Source organism: Lontra canadensis, unplaced genomic scaffold, assembly GCF_010015895.1.
Source record: "Lontra canadensis isolate GAN:19392208 unplaced genomic scaffold, GSC_riverotter_1.0 scaffold29, whole genome shotgun sequence".
Lineage (NCBI taxonomy): Eukaryota > Metazoa > Chordata > Mammalia > Carnivora > Mustelidae > Lontra > Lontra canadensis.
Genome location: NW_022631023.1, coordinates 3,882,020 through 3,904,547, shown reverse-complemented (window position 1 = coordinate 3,904,547; position 22,528 = coordinate 3,882,020).

Here is a 22,528-nt window from a genome sequence, read left to right as displayed (position 1 = left end):
ATGCGGGACTCGATCACAGGACCCTGGGATCATGACCTGAGCCGAAGGCACCAGCTTAACCCACGGAGCCCCCCAGGCGTCCCTCTCTGCCCATTTTTTAATTGATTTGTTCGTGGAGCATTTTGGACCAACTTGGTCTGTGCTCCTCAAACTGTTAGAAGAAGAAGAAAAAAAAAGAAATCTGTTTTTATTACGTTTTCTAAAACCTGTTTATCACATCGAAGCCGAGCAGGAAAGGCTGGTAACTCCATTTAAGCCTCATTAATTGACTTTGAATCATGTCCCCAGCCCAGCTCTATCGTAACTCCCGATGAGGTTTGTCCAAGCCCTTCCCGTGGTGTGCCTTTGTGCGGCTAACACAGCCCGGGAGGGGCATCTGCGCCTTCCCGGAGGGGCGCGCCTCGGCGAGCAGGTGGGCGGAGGTATGAGGAGCGCCGTCCCCACAGGAGGGTCACACACGAACACGGCTTTGTCTGTCCTGTTCCTTCTCCTAACGCTGCCACACCTACAACCTGTCCCCGGGGTGCGCGCACCCAGACCCCGGCTTGGTTGAAAGCTCTGCTAGCCACCTCTTGGAGCTCTTAATATGTTTTGAACAAGTAACACCGCGATTTTATTTGGCACCGGGCTCTGCAAAGTCTGCAGCCTGCCTTGCCCGCCGCCCGCTTCAGCCTGGCTGCTGCTGCATTAATTTTGTCATAAATTCTTCAAGGGTGAGGTGTGTCCAAAGGAAACAGCCTTGGAGAGGCTGAAGGAGGTAAGAGGGGGACAATCGAGCAGGTAGAGGAACAGGTCTGGGGCGCGTAGAGGGCGTCTCCCTTCATCCCTGCATCCTGGCTTCCAAGCTCCGGGAAGGGACGGGGATTTGCTATTCAGCAAAACCCAAAGGAGAAGCTGCTCTCCGCTCAGGTGCATCCCCCGATGGGCAGCCGTGTTTCTGAAAAGCAACAAAGGATAAACATGACGATTCTGTGTTGATTTCAAAATACTTTCCCACAACGTCAGGCTTTCTCCCCCCTCCCTCTGTGAGCGCCCCGGGGCTTGCAGCGGGCACAGGGGTGAGCAGTCAGGGCTTGGGCTGGAGGCGGCAGGCTCCCAGGACGCACAGGCACTGTCCCTTTCTGGAGATTGAGGGTGTCGCAGGTGAGAGCTGCTCCGGGACGCGACCCGTCTCTTCAGCGGCTCCTTGAAAGTCACTCCCAGCCGTTCAAAGTGGAGAGACAGGGGCTGACAAATGTCTTACTCATTTACAAACCAGAAATTCTAAAAGCAAAGAGAAATAGAATTTTCATAACATGTTCTCATTATTTTCCAGCAGACCCACAGGCAGAGCACAGACCTATAAATGGTGAAAGCCTTCCAGTCCAATCCCATGGTCTTAGACCTCGGGCACTGCCAGTAACTTACGGTGAAGAAAGACAGGACAAACCAGAGAGGTGCAGTAGCTGGCCCAAGGTCACACAGCCAGCAGTGGGAACCGGGGCTGGAATCCTGTCCTTCCAGTTCCCAGGCCTGACGCAGAGCTGTCTGTGGGACGGAGAGAGAAAGGTCAGGGCCAGGCCCTGCAGGAGAAGCAGTGGGTGGTCATTCCGAGGTCCGGGCTCCAGTCCGGCGGGATCCGGGCCCCCCTGGCAGCACAGAGTCACGAGGCGAACCGGTCGGGGAGAGAACACAACCCATGCGCCGTGCCGTGCAGCGGACCCACACAGCATGCTTTTTGGCAGACTCAGTTTCAATATATTTAGTGTGTACACCGGGGCCGCTTGAGAACGTTTCCATCACCTCCGAGAGAAATGTGCCCCTTGGCTGGCCCCTCCAGTCCCCTGCCCTCCCTGTGGATCGAGGCGACCAGCAGCTGCTTTCTCCCCACGTGGATTTGTATCCAAATCCCCGGCCCGTACACGTGGAATCATACAGAATGTGGCTCTTTTCTCTCCGGCTGCTTCCAGAAGCGCCATGTCCTCCGGGATCGTGGATGCCACGTCGTCGCAGGTGTCAGAATTTTGTGGTGGATGACAGCCCGCGGGAGGGCTCTCCCATCCGCTGGCTGCGTCCTGTGGCCACGTCCTGACCCTCCCGAGGCCCCACAACACACCCATGCTTCCCGCCCCCCCGCTGCCCCTTGACCCGTGGGCAGCTCTCTGCGCCAGCCTGATTGGCCTGGCTCTGGGGCTCTGGGGGTCTGCCCTGGACTCGCCTGCTGGGTCTTGCTGGAGGCTCGCCTGACATCTTCCGCTCCCTCAGTCACAACTGCTGGAGGAACGGGAACTGGCTGAGTCCCGGGACCCGAGGAGCAGGAGGACCATTGCGCCGCAGTCTAGCCCACTGTCGCGCATTCTCTCCCCAGGCCTCACTCTGCCCTGGCAGCGTCCACCCCCGGCAGGTGGGTCAGAATCATGTTCCAAGGCACCCAATATGCTGTCTCCAAACCCCAGAGATGCCCACCGAGCCTGGAGCTTTGGACTTCCCGGAAAGGAGGGGCAGGTACAAGAGCTGGTCCTTTTCTTTGGGGACGGCTGATGCTGGCAGGTCCCAGATCACTCGAAAAGATGCACCAGTGTGACGGGTTCCAGACTCTCCGTAAGGCTGGCCCTGACCCCCGAGAGGCCCGCGTCCTGCCGGGGCATGCAGAGAACCCATCCCTTCTTGCTCCCCAGGCCCACTCCGCACACTGCGCCTGTAGCCCCAGGTCCGGAGCCCTGGCCCCGCTCTTCCGAGAAGTCGCTCTAAGTGGCTGTTGAGCAGATCTGAGACGGTCAGCTGTCCTCTTCGAAGCCGTTGCCGCTCACGTGCGGTCCGTACGATGGCCACCCCCCACCCCCATCTCCTCTCCGGTGTGGGGACCTTTCATCTACCCTGCAGCCCTCCTCCCACCCCCCCAGCTTGCCGGGCAAAGGCCCTCCACGAGCAAGGGCCACCATCCGTCTTCCGGGCTGCACGTGCGGGGGTCCTCACCGCCGGCTGTGGGGGCCTCGCTCTAGACTCTCATCGTCTGCTTCCCTGGACCATTCCCCCAGGGGCAGAGCCGAGGCAGGGCCGGCGCCCATGGACAGGCGCCCTAGGAAACGGACAGCGCGCGAGAGGCGGAGGAGGGGGGCCAGACAACTGAGCCTTGTGGCTCCTCCGGGCGAGGGGCTGGCGGTTTTAGGGGAGGAAAATCCCTGGCTATGCCCTGCTGGGAGTGAGGGTCACCTCCGGAAGCTCTGGAGAAGGGACATCTGGGAGCGACTGGCAGCTGGAGCAGCAGGGACCTGGACAGAGAGCAAGGGACCACGGCGTGCCCTGCTCCCGGGTGACACAGCATTGGTGACAGCTCCAAGGTTTCCCCGTGTCCAGGAAGGCAGAGTTGCCCCGCTGTCTACCACGGCTGCTGCAGGGCCAAAGGCCTCTCGGGCCAGGCAGGCATCTAAGGTGCCCCAGCCGTGGGGCGGCACTTGCGCTGGACTGGAGTGGGAGCCGCCCGCGGGGGTGGGCACAGCGAGCACAGAGGCGGGCTGGCGCCCTCCGCCACAGGCCAGGGCTTCAGCCGGGGGACGGGGCTCCCTGTGGGATGATGCTTGGTGTTCTCAGAGGGGAAGGCAGACCACAGGCAGGGAGCTGGCTCCCGGGTGTGAGCAGGGGACAGAAGGCGCCCACTCGGGTCCTCCCCAGCTTTCGAAAGAGCGGCCGCTCCGGAGAGGCACACGGGGAACGGGGAAATCTACTTCGCTCCCCGCATCACGTGACTCGACAAAACCTCCCCCCACACTTTGGGGCCCCTCAATGCCCAGTGTGCAGATCAATGGGCGTCATTTAAACTCTCTGTCTCCTCACAGGGACAAAAACAAAGCACAAAGAGCGACCTGAAGTGTCTCCTTATCGGAAGCCTGATACGGGACTGGAACGTCGGCCAGAGCCAAGGAATTTGACAAAAGGAGCTTTATGTGGGACAGGACAGTGCCTTCATCCTGTTCCGGGGCTGGGTCGGGTCTCGGGGGCTCTGCTCCGCAGAAACCCCTCTCTGGGCCAGCTCCGCATGCCGGGTCCAGAGCTAGTGTGCCCTCGGCCAGGTGCTTAGGGGCAGGGAGCGGAGTGTCATGGTCAGGGAGGCAGGTCCCGGGGTCCCATGGGCCTGAGGTCGAAGCCACCAATGCCAAGTTACACCGGCCACAGCCGGGGATTTCGTACCTCCAAAACTTCCCGTCTGTCGTGAGGCATCATAACGGGAACTTTTAAAAAGGTGGCTCTGAGAATTAGGAGAGGGGATACACGTAAGAGCAGTGAGCATAGTGCCCAGAAAAGGGGAAGAAAGACAGAAGGAAGGAAGGAAGGGGGGAAGGAAGGAGGAGGGGAGGGACCCCGTCTGAAGCAAGCTTACCCGAAGGAAGCAGCAGTTACCTGGCTGTTCTGTGGCTAAAATGTCTCCAGGCCTGTCCCCTGACATTCTGTGTCCCCCTCTGTCCAAAGCGGCCTGGATGCCTCACACATGTCACCTGGCTTCGAGGTGAGATTTGAGAGAGTTGTCTGAGTTCTTGAACTCTTCTCGCCGTGCTCCCTAGTGATGACCGCTGGCCGCCACCGGCGCGTTGAAGGGAGCACTGGGACCTGGGCCTGTGGAGACAAGCAGTGTCCAGAGTGGGGTCTCAGGGAGGGAGCAGGAGGGGAGCGCAGTGGGTGCTGAGCGGGCTGCGTATGGGCACCCGGCGGTGCAGAGCGAGGGGTAGTGGCCTGGTGGGGACCATGACATCACGCTTTGATTTAAAAAACCAAGGCTAGGGCGCCTGGGTGGCTCAGTGGTTTAAGCCACTGCCTTCGGCTCAGGTCATGATCCCAGGGTCCTGGGATGGAGCCCCGCATCGGGGTCTCTGCTCAGCGGGGAACCTGCTTCCCCCTCTCTCTCTGCCTGCCTCTCTGCCTACTTGTGATCTCTCTCTGTCAAACAAACAAATAAATAAATAAAAAAACAAAAAGGCTCCCAGAGTCCCACAGCGACTCCGAGCTCCCCGGGGCCTCTGCCGCGGCGCTCAGGCCGCCAGGAAGCAGTTTGGGAATGGTTCCCCGAGGCAGCGGGGCGGTCCCCCAAGTTCTTCGATTGTGCAAGACGACGTCCCAGAGACGGACGCACAGCCATGTGGACACTTCTCTCAACGGCCCCCTGGGAGCGGTGGAGACGACCCGTAACGGTGTTTGGTGAAGGCGCGGTTCTCCCCGCATCCACACGTGCGGGAAGGGGTGCCCTCTAGGGTCTCCTCCAAGGGCACTGATCCCATTCGTGGGGCTCCGCGCTCCTGACCGAATCGGGTCCCACGGCCCTGCGTCCTAATACCCTCGCATGGGGGTTAGGCTTTCCACACGTGAATCTGGGGGGACGGAACAATCAGATGGTGCTGTTTAGGTGTACCTTACCACAGTTTTTAAAAAGTCCCTTGAGGCAAGGGGTAGGGGTGTCCCCACCCCGTCTCAGCGGCGTCCTCTCTTGAGTAGGGAAGAGTCTCCACTACTCCTCATTCCTTTCTCCTGTCCTTCATCCCACAGGTACTTCTGGAAGGCTCAGTCAGAGGGCGGTGAGAAGCATGGACTCATCTCCCACAGAGGGTCCTGGGGTCCCCCCACCATCCCCCCACCAGCAGTCCAGACCTGGACATACTTCATCAGAGGGAAGGTTCTGGGTCCAGGCTACGCACGGGGCCCACCGACTTTGGAAGCCCAAGAACCTGCCCAGACGAAAGGTTTTCTCAGAACCCTTGCATGTGCCCAGGGCCAAGGAGTGACCCACTCTCCGCCCCCAAACCAGCCAGCGCTTCTCTGCTCTTTCCCAGAACACTGTGGACCAGGAGGCATGGTTGAGCATGACTGGGTTCCAAGAAAACTTTATGTATAAAACAGGCAGCGGCCGGCACCCGGGTGATGGAATTACAGGGACTCGTTTGGAATCTGTGCTCAGGCACTTGGGATGAGAGGGAGGTCCTACTCCCAGTCTGGACCCCCACGTCCTCGTGTGTGAGTAAAATGGCTGGGAGAGGGGCCCCCTCTGCCGACTCGGCGCCCCCACGGATTCCACTAAAGAAAGAGAGAGTTGGACCTGCTGCAATTGCCCCATAGCCTCTGGCTTTGAAGCTCTTTGAAGGTCACCCAAGGACCCAAGGGTTAGGGCTGCTGTGAGCAGGACCTCGGTCATAGGGCGGGGCGGGACGCATCCCTGGGGGCAGACTTTGCCCCAGGTGGTCCCCCCTCTTTTGAGTAAGAACCCCAGAGTCCCTGCCAGCCCCCTGGGAGGTTCCTCTCCCGCCCTTCCTTGGAGCCAGGCCCGCAGGTGCGGGGAGGCCCCTTGTGGTTCTTTCTGGGGGTTAACATCTGAGAAGCAGCTGCTCGGGGGGCCTGTTGGAGCTTGACCTGAGGCCAGAAGTCCCAGGGTGGCTGTTCCAGCAGCAAGCCTGCCCTTGTCCATGAGTGGGGCCCCGAACTCCCTCTGGGGTAGGGGAGCCCCCTTAGTCACGCAAGGCGCCCCATGGTGGGGAGGTGGCTTGTGTTTCTAAACAGCGCGGAGGGTCTTAGGGACCAGTTACCAGGCAGGGCTCATTCCCAGGGATGGAAGGTTGATTGCCCCGAGTACCAGGGGGCCCGGTGGCCGGCCTGGACCCTGCTGGCCAGTGATCACAGCACCAGCGTAAGCAGGACCCGTCCACTAGGCTCCCGTGTGTCCCTGGCCAGGACTGCCCCGGCGGCCTCCCCCGGCGGGCCAGTCCTCAGCACCCTTCCTGTAAGGTGGAGGGAAGTGTCCCCATGCTAACCACCGCCTTGGGCCGGCCGCACAGGCCAGAGGCTTCCGTGTCACTGCGTTTGTACCCCACCGGAAGGCAGCAGCTCCACCTTGCAAATGCAGGCACTGATGGTCAGCAAGGCCAAGGAATGGGCCATCCCAGGGCTGGGGGGTGGAGAGCTACAAACCCCAAAGCTTTGGTCCATGCCCAACCCCCTCTCCCCCAGCCAGAGCCCCCAGGCACCCGTGCTCGCTTCGGACACCCCGTCATTGGATGCAGCCAACCGAGCAGATCGTTGACAGGAAGGCCACATCCGCAGAAGACCTGGAGGGCCCCCCTCGCTGTCCCTGGGAGTTGGAGGGGATGACTGCTCTCAGCTGTCCCCCTCACCCGTCCCCTGCGGGCAGTTGGGAGGTGGGTGGGGCCTGGTGGATTCCTTCCAGCAGCCCAACAGAAAGGATCTGATAAGGTTTAAATAGCACCTTCTCCCTCCTCTCCTTGGGGAGCTCCAAGGATGACCTCACCCTGCCACTACCTACGAGCCAAGAAAAGAGGGCTGGGCCTCCCATTCTAGAAGGGGAAAGGGAATCCCTATAGGGGAGCAAATAGGACCAGCCTATCAGCCCCTCCCAGGCACGACTGGTCATCCTGGTTTCCTGGGTGTTGATGGCTAAGCGCTCGTCAGACACCTTCGGGATGAAATATGCTTTGCTTTGGGATAGGTACCAGATAAGTCAGATGCGGGGGGCGGGTGGGAGCAGGGGGCAGCTTGTCGAGGACCCGGACATCCGGGATGGGATGAGCCGTTGTTGGTAAAGCACAGTGCTCTGGGAAGCGTGTGGCCAGACATGGGCCTGGGCAGACTGATGTGTCACCTGGAGCTGTGGGACAGGCCAGCCAGGAGCGGGGAGGGCGGCCTCCCTCAGAAGAGGCTCTGCAGTGGGGAGGGAAGGGGGCAGACCTTTTTTAGGCCCCAGATGTTCCTCAGATTGTTCTGCTGAGATGACACGCAGGATGGCCGAGGAAACCAAGGAGGTCACAGTGCAATTATCGGAAAGGGGACAAGCCAATCAGAGGGCATCGCACCTGCCTCGGTGGGCACGTGTGGTTGGAAGCCCGGGCCGCGGGGTCTGGTAGCACCGTCATTTCCACGCCTCAAGGCCTGTCAAGGGTGTTTCGAGCAGGAAGGGCCTCCCGTGACGTGATCTGAACTTGCCTGAGGGCGGCTGGGCTGCCGGGACGTGAGGGGTTGAAATTTCACACAGACTTTGGTAAAAATAGGATTTCATTATTTTCTCTTGACATTTTTTTTCCCCTAAAATTAAGAGTGTCTGTAGAGAGGTGGGGTCAATGGGCCTTACCGGAGGTCAGGGGTGCGAGAAGCTCTGAGCTTATCCCACACCCCGAAGCCTGGCTGTTGGGGCGCATGGTGGGAGTGGCCCTAACGGAATTAGAAGAGACGGAATCCTACTGTCTGAGTGGAAGACAGGGTCGGGGGCGGGGTGGGGGGACACCTGACACCGTTCAGCACCTTCCCCTTGTCCCAACTAGGAACCCAAGGCCAGGAATGAGAAAGGGACGGGTTGGGTCCAGAACTTAGACTCGAACCCAGAACCCTTGACTCCTGAGTCCCTCCCATTCTTGTCCCGAGCGGGCCTGCTGGAGTCCGCTCCCTGCCTGAATGTGTCCAGAGCGACAGGGAGGAGTAGGTCAGCCCGGCTGGTGTTTGGGACAGAAATACCCATTACCAACCAGAGCCAAGCGGGGCCAGGCAGGGGCGGGGCCCACACTCAGGCGAGGAGGGGAGGGTATGGGGGGGCTCTGGGGGTGTTGAAGCTGGCTTCATCCCTGGGAGGCAGCCTCGGGCTTCAGAACACCTTCTCCATGGGGGGCCAAGGTGTCTTCAAAGGCATCAGGCTCTGTTTCAAAGGAAAATGCCTGGGGGAAGGTGTGGTCACACCCACCAGCGCCCCACTCCAAGACCCCAGGGTCTATCTCATTTCACCCTGTTTTTGAACCCCACCAACGCTGATCAGTGCTGCCTATAGCCCCCCAGGCCCCCCAGGGCATCCCCCAAGCCCCTAGCCACATAGAGGGTCTGCAGGGCATGGGGTGAATGGAGCCGAGAGCCTGTTGGGGCCAGGGCTCTGACCCACTGTGGCCACGTCTGCTGTCCCCCAGTCTCCATCCCCACCCCCCATCGGCTTGCCCCAGGCTGGCAGACCACGGTCTGGTTTATGACACCTTCCAGCCTGTCTTGTCTTGTTGGCCCTGGAAACCCGACATAATAGCACTTACCTCACAAGGAAGGTGTGGGGATCTGGGCTCAATGGGCTGCGTGCCCCTCCCCCAGCCCCACTGAGGCCACGGAGGTTTGTTGCCCTGGGAGGTCGCTGGCTGCTGGCTCTGGCCTTGGGGGCTCTCAGACAGGCCTTCCCAGCAGCCTCGACCAGAACATTCCCCATGTTCAGCAGCAGATGCTGAGAAGGGCGGCCCTGGGCCTGGGGAGCCCTGAGCTCAGCTGGACCCCCGCCCACCCAGCACGCCACGGGTCAGGACGTGGCGAGGTTCTGGGGAACAGGCTGGGCAGCCCCCCTTCCGGGGAACTACCTGCTGCACCCTCGGGCTTGGAGGGGACAGGGCGGATCCAGCCCTCTCATCCAGACAGCCCTGTGTGGGGGATGCGACCATCTTCAGGGAAAGAGTTGGTCCCAACGGGCACCGTAAGACCACATGAGAGCAGGGGTCCCGGCAGCCCCTGGAGACTCCGTGAGGCTGCCCGGTCCCTTCTGTCACACCACACACCTCTCAGGTGGGAGGACAGTGGGGGTCACTGTGTCAGAAGAGCAGGGCTTCCCAGAGCTGGAGGAACGTCGCTTCCCCCCACCGCCATCCGTGGGACCCCCCAGCGCGCCTCCAGACCAGCGCCCCCAGCCCCCCTCCAGAGGCAGCTTAGCTCCGCATCTGGGCTGCCCCACAAAGGGGCAGGCTGGGCGGCTTTTCCACGGAAGGTCTGTTCCCTCCCAGGGCTGGAGCGTGGAGGTCCTGAGACTTGGGTGTGGGCAGGGCTGGCTCCTCCCAAGGCCCCCGTCTGGGGCCTGCAGCCAGCTGCGCTTGCCCTCTGTCCTCACCTGTCACTCCCTCTGTGTCTGTGTCCCGATGTCCTTCTCTTCTTAGGACACCAGTCAGATTGTGTCAGGCCCACCCCAAAGACCTCGTTTTACCCGAATTACCTCTTTAAAGACCCTATGTCCAAAGACACTCACATTCTGAGTCACATTCAACATAAGAATTTGGGGCAGAAGGACACAGTGCCTCCCAAAACAGTTACCCAGCAGAGCACTCCACAGCCTTCCCGTGGAGACTTCCCACACTTCCTCCAGGAAGCCCTCCAGGCCTGCAGTCCCAGGAGAGCCTCTGTGTCAGCTTCAGCGAACGTCCGTTAAGGCCTGCTGGGCAAGAAGAGGGTGACCCTGGGACCTGAGTCCCTGGAGTTGAACGGGGGGTTGGGGCACCTGCCCTGGGGACCTCCACTCTGACGGTGTTCCTCACCCAGCACGCCTTCATTCCTCGCACGTGTGTTGAGCAGCCTGCCCTGGGCACCGCAGATGTGCAGGGTCCATGGCCTCCGCTCTAGGCAACCCATCCTCCCTTCTGAGCTCCTTCCCTGGGTGCCCCCTTTGCCTCCCCAATTAGCCTGTTAGTTTGGGGGGCATGGGCGGCCCCTCACAGCTCACAGAACCCCCAGCAACAGCCAGCACCCCCTGTGGGCACGGCAGCTTTTGCTGACGGTCAGGCGAGCACGAAGCCGGGGAATGCCCAGCACCGATGACAGGGGCCACCTGCCAGGTTGGGGCGGCCACAAATAGGAGGTCCCTGTGCCCACACGGTGCCGTGTGCTCTGGCTCCTGGAAACACCGCCGTCCAGCGGGGAACGCTCAGTTTTCCCAGCATCAGCGCAGGGTCCCCCTGAACCCCAACCACCACGACCCCCACCCCTTAGGCCTGAGGGAGAACTGTCTGTCCTCTCATTTACTAAAGGGGAAACTGAGGCTCACACAAAGCCATTGATTTGTCCGCCACAGCTGTTCTCAAGTGGGGGCGATTCCGGCCCCCAGGGGACACGGACGGTGTCCCACCCCCAAGGTTGTCACACGTCAGTGGGGGGCTGCTCCCCACCTCTAGCAGGTAGAGCCGGGGAAGTAAGGCACAAGGCGGCCCCAAACCAAGAATTACCAGACTGCCCAGGGTCACGGCGTCGCACTGACAGCCTCTCGTCCGTCACGTCTCGGCCGGGCTTGGGGCTGGGAGCCAGTCGCCCTCACCCCACTCGTGATCCCCCCGCGGACGCTGGTCATCACCGCAGCTAGCATTCCGGAGAGGACTGTGCAATACTTGTAACCCTCGTCGCATGGGTGGGTGGCAGTCTGTCCGTCCCCTGGGGCTCTGGGAGCAGAGGGGCTGAAGATGCTTTACAGGTGCATCAACCCCCTTTTCTGTATTCGGGGAGACAGGCCCGGGGCTGAGCTCCTGCTCTGAACTTTGCTCCTCTGCCTTCAGCCTGCGTTTCTCAACCAGGTCCGCAGCCACGAGCCTGAGACCGCTGGGGCCCCAGGGACACGCAGCCCCTCTTTCCTGCACATGAAGTTCCTGAGGAAGCTGGAGGACGTGCAAATGTGTCACCGGGTGCTGGTGTCGGTGTGGCCAGCCCCCTAAGGCAGCAGGGGACGGGGAGCTGCGAGGAAGAGCCTTTCTCCTGCTGAGTGAGGACACACGGGCCGTGCGCTCACCGGCTCAGCAGCCTGCAGGACCCCTCTGCACTGGGACCAAGGCGGGCTGCAGAGGGAGGGGGACGAACAGAGACAGTGGGGGACAGCAGTGCTTCTGGCATCCCAGGAAGACCCTGGTTGGGAGCTGGGAGTCAGCTATGTGATTTTCCTTGTCTCTCTTCCCTTTCTTTCTTTTCTCTTCTTATCTTTTTTGAGAAACTGGTTGAAATTGCCCGGAAACGAGAACTGATCACTCCCAGAAGGTTCAGTACCTTTTGAGATATTTTTCTTTTGGGCGAAAGGACCGCATTTACCCCGGGCGCAAGTCCTGTCGGAGCATCTCCGCACCACCACTACAGTGAGCATCGGGACACCCTGGCCTGGGCCGTGAGTCAGGGACACCTGGCAGCCGGACACAGGGCAGCTCTGACCCTGCTCCTCGGAGGGAACATTCTCCCCACCCCCTCCTCAAGACCATCTTGGGGGATGGGAGGGCCACAAATCAACCCCCACCCCGAACTGGGGAGGCACCAGGACGGCAGGCCCAGTCTGCGGCAATCGGGGCCTGGATTCACGAGCAGAGAGACTGACTATGAGCCCAGAGAGGCCATGGCAAGGCCGGAATGGCCTCGAAATCACCCCAGGCCACCAAGCCAGGCAAGAGGGAGGCCGGTCCCGCCAGTGGCGGCCAGTAGTCTTTCCGAGGTACAACCCCACCTGTCTGCCAGGAGACCGGCTCTCAACGCCATCTTCTAATTAGGCCCTGCCAGGGAGGCCGGGGCTTTATTATAATGATAACTTGGCTTTACAGAGCATCTGTGTGCAAAAGCCACGCCAGGCACTGGGCACACTGTCCCTTTGTTCTCATGCCAGATCCTTCTGAGGTCGGGAGGGGGCGGGGAGGAATTAATTGGCCATTAGCATTGAGGAAACTGAGGCACGGGCGGGTTATAAGACTTGCCCAGGGCAAGAAGGGTTTAAAGGCAAAGAGCGGAGCTCAGATGTGGGGTTTGCAGCCGGCTTTCCTTTGGGAACAGCCCAGAGGAGGAGGGGCTGGGGCAGGCTCCAGACACCCAAGGACATGGCACAGCGGGTGAACCCCATGGCCAAGGCCGCCCCGGGGGCTCCTGGGCCAGCCCGCCTGCCGGGAGGACCATCCCTCAGCCATCCTCCTGGTCTCTCCTGGCCTGGCCCGGTCTGCAGGGCCGCCAGCTACAGGGGCGTCCACTGTCCACGCACACCACAGCACCCCTGCACACTATGCCCCCCGGCTCTCTTACACACACACCCACACGCTCACAGAACAAGGGTGGGCAAGCCCGGTTTCTGGTTGTGGTTCTCTTCCTTTTCAAGGAGGGGCTGTGGCCACCAGGCTTGTGTCCTCCAAGCCTGGGCTGACCCCCTCCTAAGCACGAGCTACGGACATCTCACCTCACCGGCGCCACCGGCGCCAGGCTGCCAGGGGCCACCTCAGGGCAGAGGCCCACGTGACCCCACACTGCCCACGTGAAAGCCCCAGGGACCAGCTGGGGTCCCTGGAAAAGGACACTAAATGGATGGGGTCAGGAGCTCAGGCTCCCCACAAGCTGATGGTGAGTGGAGTTGGGGGGCGATGTCCCGACTGGGGCCTTACCTACCACCCCCCACTATGAGCTCCTAGAGGGACGCAGCCCTAGGTCCCAAGCACAAGTCACACCAGGTGGACCTGGGGCATCCTTTGGGGACAGAAACCAAGGGCCAGGTCAGGAAGACAGAGAGGCCAAAGGGAAAGGGCTTCACCGGCCAGAGCTGGGACAATTGGGCATGCACAGAAAAGCAAATGCTATGCACCAGGACCTTCGGAATATAAAACACCCAAGAGTTCTAAACACTACCCCCTACCCCCGCAAGCCCAACGTACTGGACTCCTCTTCCTCTGAAACCAGCTGCTGTTTGACTTTTCCCGGATGGGCTGCAGGTCAGGGTTGACCCAGAGCCCTGGTTGACGCAGGGAAGTTCCTCCCTACGGGGAACTCGAGCTGATGAAAGAAATGGAACAGAACTGGAAAACCCCATTCTGCAGCCCTTGAGGAAGGACTAGGAAGGCGGTGGCCTTGGCAGGTGGCCTTGGCCAGAGGGATGTGGGGAAGCCCGGCCGCACCTGTGTGCCCACTGGGCCCCAGCATCCGCTTGAGCGTACCGGCCGCTTGGCAGGGGGGCTCCGTGGGTCTCCCGCAAGACATGGGCGGGGAGTGAAGGTCTCACGTTAACGTGGGCCGGGTCTGGAAGAGGACCGGCCCCGTGGACCACTGGGTGCTTTCTGTAACGAAAGGGAAAGCGGGAAGAGCTTCCTGACAAAGCAAAGGTCACTCAGGTCACGTGGGTCACCCCTTCCAGCATCGGGGGGGGCGGTGGGTGGGCCCATTAATTCACCCCAGCCAGTCCCTGGGGCTTTCACGTGGGCAGTGTGGGGTCACGTGGACCTCCGCCCCGAGGTGGCCCCTGGCAGCCTGGTGCTGGCGACGTGAGACGTCCGTAGCTCGTGCTGGCGACCAGACGAGACTCTGCACGTGCAGCCGGTCTGGCGGCCGTCTGGGAGGCTGGCGTGGGTTCAGGGCCAATGACAATTCTAACAATTTCATCCGTTTTCCGGGTTTCTTGTGCACTCAGGACGGGTGACCGCCCCCATGGCATCGTCTCCATGAGCAGAATTTCGCAGAAATGTGATGACGCTTAATATAACGTGTGTTATCAGATGCCTCAAATAGAAAAGCCAATTAAGCCCATTTGAAATAATTGCTTAATTTTCATTCAAATCATTAAATAAAAGTAAAGCCGCGAACATCTGTTCCGCTGAAGATGTGTCACTCGATGTTTTTCGAGTAAGACGTAATTGTAAATTCAGGTAACTCTTCGCCATGGATGACACCATTTGTTTGTGTGGCCCCAGTGTAGGCACAAACGCCGGTGCCACGCAGCATTATGGAAACAGGTGCTATTATTAAATTAAGAAAGCGTCGAGCAGAAACGCAGCTGGAATTATTTGTAGCGAACACATAATTCAGAAATGAGTCTTAGCAAGCCGCAATTTAACTTTAATTGCCATAAAACCAGCAGATATCAACACTTACCAATCTTCACCCAACTACAGAGTTGTAGGGACTGAACTCTAAATTTGCAGCGACAGCTCTATGAGCAGGAGGTCCCTTCCTCCAGCGGCGCTTGCTTTCGCCTGAAGCCCATCGTCCGCCAGATGTTAGAAATCCACCAGATGTTAGAAATAGCGCCTTCAAGGAGCTGTTCTCAATTCACCGTGAACGGCTTACAGTGACCCTAGGTTCGCGTGTGCACACAACTGGGTTGTGTGCTAGGCTCTGGTTGCATTTTGTGCAAAATCGGTTGGAAACCTTTAATCAAACTACCCAACACACATGTAATCAAACGTCTTTGAAGAAGATTCCACACAGGTTTTTTTAGAAGCTGAAAGTAATGAGGCGAGGGACGCCTGGGAGGTTCAGTCGGTAAAGAGTCTGCCTTCAGCTCAGGTCATGATCTTGGGGTCCTGGAATCGAGCCCCGCACCGGGCTCCCTGCTCAATGGGGAGCCTGCTTCTCCTTCTGCCACTCCCTCTGCTTGTGCTCTCTCTCTGTCAAATAAATAAATAAAATCTTTTTAAAAAGTAATGAGGCAATTTAAAAACTAATAGATCTCTCTGAAAAATACCACTAACGTGGCGTTAAATTACATAAAGTTAAAAACCGAAGAATGCAATATTTATCAGGAATAATTATCCGCCAGGAATTGCTTTCTAACATCCCGATAGTCTGTGCAAAGAAGGTATTTGTTTTCAGTTTTAATATAATACAACAAATGTTATCTTTATTTTTCAGAAAGTATTTTTTTCTCTGTGAACACAATTTTCACTTTATTAGAAATGACAACTCCATAACATCACTGTATTTTTTTTTTGTCTTTATAAGCTAAGAATTTTGGCAGAGCAAACAGGTTTTTCCCCAGGTTTATCAAGGGATAATTTATAGCCAATAAAACCCACTCATTTTAAGCGTGCAAATTTGCTGAATTTGGTGATTGTTAGCAGTCATGTAACCATAATCACAATAGAGGTACAGAACATTTCCATCACTCCAAAAAGTTTCCTTGTGCCTCCCCGCGGAGCCCTGACCCTAAGAACTGTTGATCTTGTATGCATTTTTTTTTAATTTTAAGCAACACTATCGAGATATAATTGTCATGTAATAACTGTATATATTGAAACTGTACAGTTTGATTGTTTTTCATATATATACACACCAGGGAAACCATCACGGCAGTCAAAAGAACGATCATCTCGCATCCGTCCTTCCACGGAGTGGATAGACCACAAATTTCCCATCTCACCTGTTCCACATCGGGTTGTTTCTGTTGGGGGCGAGCTACAGGCAAAACTGATGTGGATTTTGGAGCGACGGTCTTCACGCGGTACAAGTCCTTTCCCAGACATGTGACCTGTGAGTATTTTCTCTCGTCTGTGACTTTTCTTTTTTGTGTATCTCACCGTGCCTTTCAAAGAGCAGACGTCCCTAATCTTGATGACGTCCAGCTGGCCGGCTTGCCTCGCACAGGCTGTGTCTGAGGACCCTTTGCCTAATCCCGGGTCGCTAAAATGTTCTCATGTCTTCTCGCTTTTCAAGAGTTCTAGGCGTGGCGTTCAGAAGCACGATCTATCTGCGTTAAACTGGTGGGTAATTCGAGATAGGGTCTTGCAGTCAGACCTTACAATGTCCCTCCGTTTCTGGATTCTCTCCTCGGTTCCACGTTTGTCTTGATGCGGGCACCACGTGGCTCTGGCTCATGCAGCTCCAATCCAATCGTTGAAGCCAGATGCTGGAAACCAGGCAGGTGCTGCTCCTTTCCGAAGCGGGGTCCACCGCTCTCCATCCTCTGGGTTTCACACGGACTTTAGCTGGCTTGTCAATTTCCACCCGAAAACCCTGCTGAGATTTGGGGAATGCATTAAATGCGTAGACCAGTTTGAATAAAATGATCTTGGTTCACAAACGTAAAATGAACATTTCAGTCTACGCATAAGAATTTGGAAATATACCGTCTCAATTGTTTTAACCCCCTCTTTGGTTCCTGGGTGGGGGCAGAGTCCTGATTTGGAAACAATGCATTTGGAGATTTGGAAACAATAAATTTTATGGCTACTGGCCCTGAGTTGGAGGTGACCAGGAAGGGATCAGGCTGTCACTTCTCGAATCCAGTGATCAGGCTTAATAGTGCAAAAACCAGGACAGGACAGTCTATGCTTTTCATGTGACACGGTAGGAAGAGATTGCCAAAACTGAAACTCAGATTTAATTCAGTTTGTAGGAAAAGTGAGGGCAAGAGGAAGAACTTAAATGGCATAACGAGGAAGGTGAGAGAAAACTCCAGAATGCAGGACATTCTGCGGGACAAACTGCTCAGTTTCTTCAAGTCGATGGGATTTTTTTTTTTTTTTAAGCAAGAGGAGATTCTCTATGTTAAAAGAGACCAAAGAGACCTTACAAACAAACGTAGTAAGCATGACCCCGTAGGATCTCCACTCCAGCCAACCAACCGGAAAAAGACATATTTTGAGCCAACTGAGGAAATGTGGGTATGAACTCATCTTTCAGTACTACCCAGGGGTTCGCGTGGACTTGTTAGACGTGGAAATGGCACTGTGGTTATACAAGAAATGTTGGTAATTCGTTTGTATCTCTGTGGATACTGAATTATGTGGGGGTCGAGTGGCACGATGTCTGGCTTTGCTTTAAATGCTTTATCAAAGAAGAGAGTGAAGAAAAAAGATGACCAAAGGCAAGGTGCAGAGTCGGTAAGCCTCAAATCCGGAGGTCAGGGTCAGGGCTGCTGGATTCACTTTTGAATGGGTGTGAAATTTCTCCCAAGAGAAAAACAAAAGGAGGGAAGAACAGGGGATTTTAGGGCCGTGAAGCTAGTCTGACAGTGTAGTGACGGGTGCACGGCATTACACACTCACCCAGACCCACAGAGGGAGCGACAGTGGGTGAACCCCACCATCAGCTGTGGACTCCGCATGCCGAAGGCGGGTCAACGCAGGTTCTCACCCTGTAACAGGTGCAGGGCTCCGGGGAGGGGGGATGCTGACGGCAGGGGAGGCTGCACACGCACCGGGGATGGGGGTGGGGGTTATGGGAGCTCTCGGAACATTCCCCTCAGTTTTGCTGTGATCCTAAAACTGCCTGAAAAGTTTATTTTTAAAAGAACTGAAACAAAATTAATAAATAGAGGCACAGGCACGTAATCGGTCTGGCTAAGGAGATGTAAGGAGAGACCTGCTGGGGGCCTCTGGGAGAATATTTTTCCTCACTCTTTTTTTTTTTTTTTTAAGATTTTATTTATTTATTTATTTGACAGAGAGAGCGAGAGAGCACAGGCAGGGGGAGCAGAGGGAGAGGCAGAAGCAGACTCCCTGCTGAGCAGGGAGCCCGATGCGGGGCTCGATTGGGGAATTCCTCTTCTTCTCTGACTATCGTGGTCTACATCTGATGCTCGGAACAGTGGCCGCTGTCTCAGCATCGGTTGCGGGGTCCCAACAGAAAGGACACGCCACCCACGGGGCTGGGGTGCAGCACTGGAGTGAACCTGGTCCTGTGGACGCTGCTGAGCTGCTGAAGGGACCACAGTCCCTGCACGACTGAGCTGGGGCCGATGGCAGTTTTCCCTGCTCGTGGGAGACAGCATGTTCTCCCTCTGAAGCTAGTTCCGCCTGGGCTTCTCTTACGGACAAATCCCCTCTCTGGGCACCAGAGAAAGCCAGTGTATACGCAGGTCTCTGGGGGTCTTTGTCCAACGACTGTAAATGGCCAAGCGGCTTCTTTTTCTCATCCTTCCGGCTCCTTCAAGATGCCAAACTGCCATTCATCCCACCAGCCCCCATTTAAACTTGTTTTTTCATGTCTGTGTTCAAAGATCTAAGGGAGGGGACTAGATGAGCAAGTGACAGTCCAGCTGCCCCCGGCATTCACTCTAGGAGTGGAGGTCGCGCGCACACATGTGACCACCGAGAATGCTGGAGGGAGCTGTATCTCCCTGGAAACGGAGCCTCGCGGAAGCCTTCCTGGAGGAAGCGGTAGTGCTTCAGTGGGTGGAGATAAGAATGAAGGTGGGTGTTGCAAAGTCCTGAGTAACCAAGCAAAACAAAGCCTTAGAGGAGAGAAATGCTGTTCCCTTCAGGGCCTCTTGGCCCCGGTACAAGAGTTTATCAACAGAAAAGTCTGGGAATACAGACCCATATCACGTAAGGGGTCTGGGGGCATGTGTGGGGAGGTACGAGGTCCTCATGAGACAGATGAGGAGAAACAATGCAGAAATTAAGGATTTCAACTGCTTCGTTTTAGGACTGACACAACTGTACTCCAGGTCACGGGCGGGGCTCCCGGCTGCCCACGCAGGGCTCCCTGTTCTCAGCTCAGGAACTAGGTGGCGGTGGAGGTGACACTTGGCCCAACCCAGAGCAGAGAAGGGGAAGGGGATGCTGTCCAGACCATGTTCTGGTGACAAACAGCCAAGGTCCCTTTACCTTCTACCGAGTGGAGAGAACCTCCAGCCGAAATGGGGATTTAAAAGACAGAGCGATTAAAAATTTCAAAAAAGTAATTAATTCCAGTAATAGCTCCATAAATGGTCCTTATTCTTCCCGCACAGATCGAGGCAAACTGAAAAGACACCTCTTTCTGGGAAAAGGACTAATTACGCACTTATTAAATACCATAAAAAAGTCACCTCTGCCCCTGTGCCCCCAACAGGTGAGCAGCCAGACACATTCCCTCGCCCACTGGGTACCAAGTGGGTAACCCATTCGAAGGCTAGTTTTAGGGCGCCTGGGCGGCTCAGTCGGTTAAGCGTCTGACTCTTGATTTCCGCTCAGGTCACCATCTCAGGGTCCTGGGATCAGGCTCCAAATCGGGCTCCACGCTCAGCAGGGAATCTGCTTGAGATTCTCTCTCTCCCTCTCTGTGTGCCCCTCCCCCCCTCAAATAAATAAATAAATCTGAAAGAAGTTTAAAAATAAAATAAAGGCTATTTTATACTTTACTGTAATTAACTCACTGTGCCAAGGGCAAGCATTCACCGTGACTCGAAGGAGCAAACGTCACTGGCAAGGCTGCGAGACGTGATGGCACTAGCCCCGGATCCTGGCTGGGTCAGGGAGGTCACTGGGTCCGAGACAGAGTAGCAGGACCAGAATTGGTCTGGGGGGCAAGCGGGAGGCACCACCCCATGTGGAGAATCCGGTCCCCAAGGCTGTGAGTGCCCCAAGATCAGAGTGAGGACTGCGGGTCACAGTCACGCTGACCGTCGTCATGGTGTGCGGGTCATCTTCTTGGGGGCGACCCTGTGGGACCTCTGCCGCCGCTTGGAAACAAAGCAAGAAGTTCAAAGCGATGGCGTCCTGTCTGCGGGGATGTGTGGTTGTGTCTGACGGTCGTCGGGAAGGAGCTGCACGTGTCGTGTGTCACACGACCACACGGATCCAAGTCCACCTGTCCTTCAGAGGACGGTGCAAGACACACATGGAGTCCTGGCATCCTGCAGGCTAGGGGTGGTAACGGGGAGCGGCGGGAGCTGCCCGGGGTGGGGGGCCCTTTGATCCGCGGGGGCCGGATTCTGAGCCGGGGACAGGAACGGTTCGAAGGCGAGCTCATCCTTCTCGTCTCTGTTCCTGCTGATGAGTCTCAGTGGTTTGGCACAGGTTAAAGTGACCCTTCCTGATGCACTCTGGGGACAGGAGTCATTCTGGATCAAAGGTAGTGGCTTTCCTGGCACAGAGAGAGTGTCCGACAAACACCATGTAGGCGCTTTCAGCTGCAGAAATGAATGAACGTGTGAGCAGGGGACGGAAGTGAGAGGCAGGAGGGAGGACGAGGTCCCACCACCGGCAGCTTCTGTGCCCCCCGAGCGCCCCTCTCTTCTGGCCATCTGCAGGTGCCAGAAGTCTGCTCTCTGTCAAGTGCCCACGACGAAAAGAGAAGAAGAAATGGTCTGTGTAGATAGAATCGGGAAAAGGGTCGAGGCTGTCCCTGGGGAAGGTGGACACAGGCTGTGACAGCTAAAAAGGAAAGCGTAAAGTGTTTGGTAACAGCTGACAGTCGTGGTGCCCAGGATCTGGGCCAACGGACACACGTCCCGACGCCCCAATCAGGTAAGCACCTGCTTTAGTGACGCGGGAGCTGGCGAGTGAGGCCGGCGGATGCACCCAGAGTCACCGCACACCTGCGTGTGGCCACCTGCGCCCGCCTCCAGCCTAGTTCCCTGAGCCCCCAGTGACCAGGAGGGTGCCCGGTGGGCAGGCACACACTAGGCGGGAGAAGCTGTCACCTCCGCCAGGGAGGCCTTGGCCAGTGGAAGAAGGAGACTGTGAACGGGGCTTGAGGATGAGAGGGACTCGCCCAGAGCTTCACAACACGTGCCCAAAGCCGTAGGGACAGGAAAGTCCACACAACGCTGCCCGCGGTGCCCGGCTTGCCCATGTGCCCCACGTGAGACCTGGCTCTTATGCAGACTTTCCTTCTTTTTTCTTCTTTCCCTATTTTTCTTAAAGCTGTCAGTGGCGGATGGGAGGGGGCCATTCTAGATGGGACGGAGACAAGCCACGTCAGAGGTGGAAGCCAAGGCAGTCGAAGGGGACAGGCCACGGCCCAGGGCTCGGCCCCCACGGCCTGAGCAGGAAGGTACCAGTCAGATCTCTGCCAGTCATGCCCGCTGCTGGGTAGGTGACCCCAGCTGGCAGGTACAGAGTCCCCACAGGGACTGTCCTTCCCCCAGCATAGGAAGACTGGGGGTGTCCCTGCAGGGAGCTCTCAGGCCCCCCTTGCCAGTGTCTCGCCAGTTCTAAGCTCTTTCTCTGAGTCACAGGTGGCTGCCACGGACTTGTGACCAGGTTATCTGTGGCCGAGACGGAGGCTGACACGTGGAGGGGTAGTTTGCCATCCTCGGGAGTGGAAGGGGTGCTGCAGGGAGAGCACCAGGACAAAGGGCCCAGGCCTGCAGGGTCTGCGAGCGGAGCACGGTCCCAAGCCCACCGTGGACACTGGCAGTGTAGACCTGTTTCCACGACTTCCCGCAGGCCCGCCTCTCCATCCGCACCATGACGCACCCGCTTCTTGTCGTAACCTGCCCTCGCCAGGAGTGCTGGCTGTTTGCTTTCTCCTGCGTAATTGCCGGCCTGAAGAATTTACAAGCCCAGCGTCCAGATGGATGGGCTTCTGTGAGGGCCGAGGGCACAGCCCGTCTGCAGCCCCACACCTGAGCACGGCCCGGGAAGGCCTTGGTGGGGGGACAGGCCACCAGCTTCCTAGGCAGCGGGAGACAAGGGAGGAGGAGGGACCCACCCACTCCTGCCTCCCGCATGATCCAGGGGGCCCGAGGAGGACTTTGGTACCAGGAATGTGAGGCTGGGGGCCCCGGCACAGAGCCCAGACCCACCGTATAGGGAGTGAGAGCCCAGGCTCTGGGCTTACATCCCAGCTCCGCCAGTTCCTGGTGGGAGCGAGGAACTTAACTGCCCCGTGCCTCAGTTTCCCCGTCTGACCCGCAGGGCTGCTTTGAGAATGAAACGCAACAATCCCTGTTTGCAAAAGGAGCTGCAGTCACTCCTGTCTCTGGAACCATGCCCATTTGCCAGGTGCCTCTGTCTCTCCACTGCCCTGGGCCCCGTCGGGTCGGCAACTTGAGCCCGGCTGGACCGGTGACTCGAAGCGGTCAGTGAACGCCCACAAGGGACGCTGTGCGGTCTGAGCCCCGCGGCTTCTGCCAGTGGCCGTGCCCAGAGGGTGAGCCCTGGACAGCCGGCGAGGACATGATAGGGACCAGAGGGCATGCCCCAAAGGACCTTCTGAGGCCAAAGTTCGGATGTCTCTGCCCAGTAGGAATGTTGCCTGCAAGGGAGTGGGCTCTTGGAAGATGCGAGGGAGGACGGCAGAATGTTCCGTGGGGGATGGAATCTTAGGGGGCGGTTTCCCCAGCCCACAG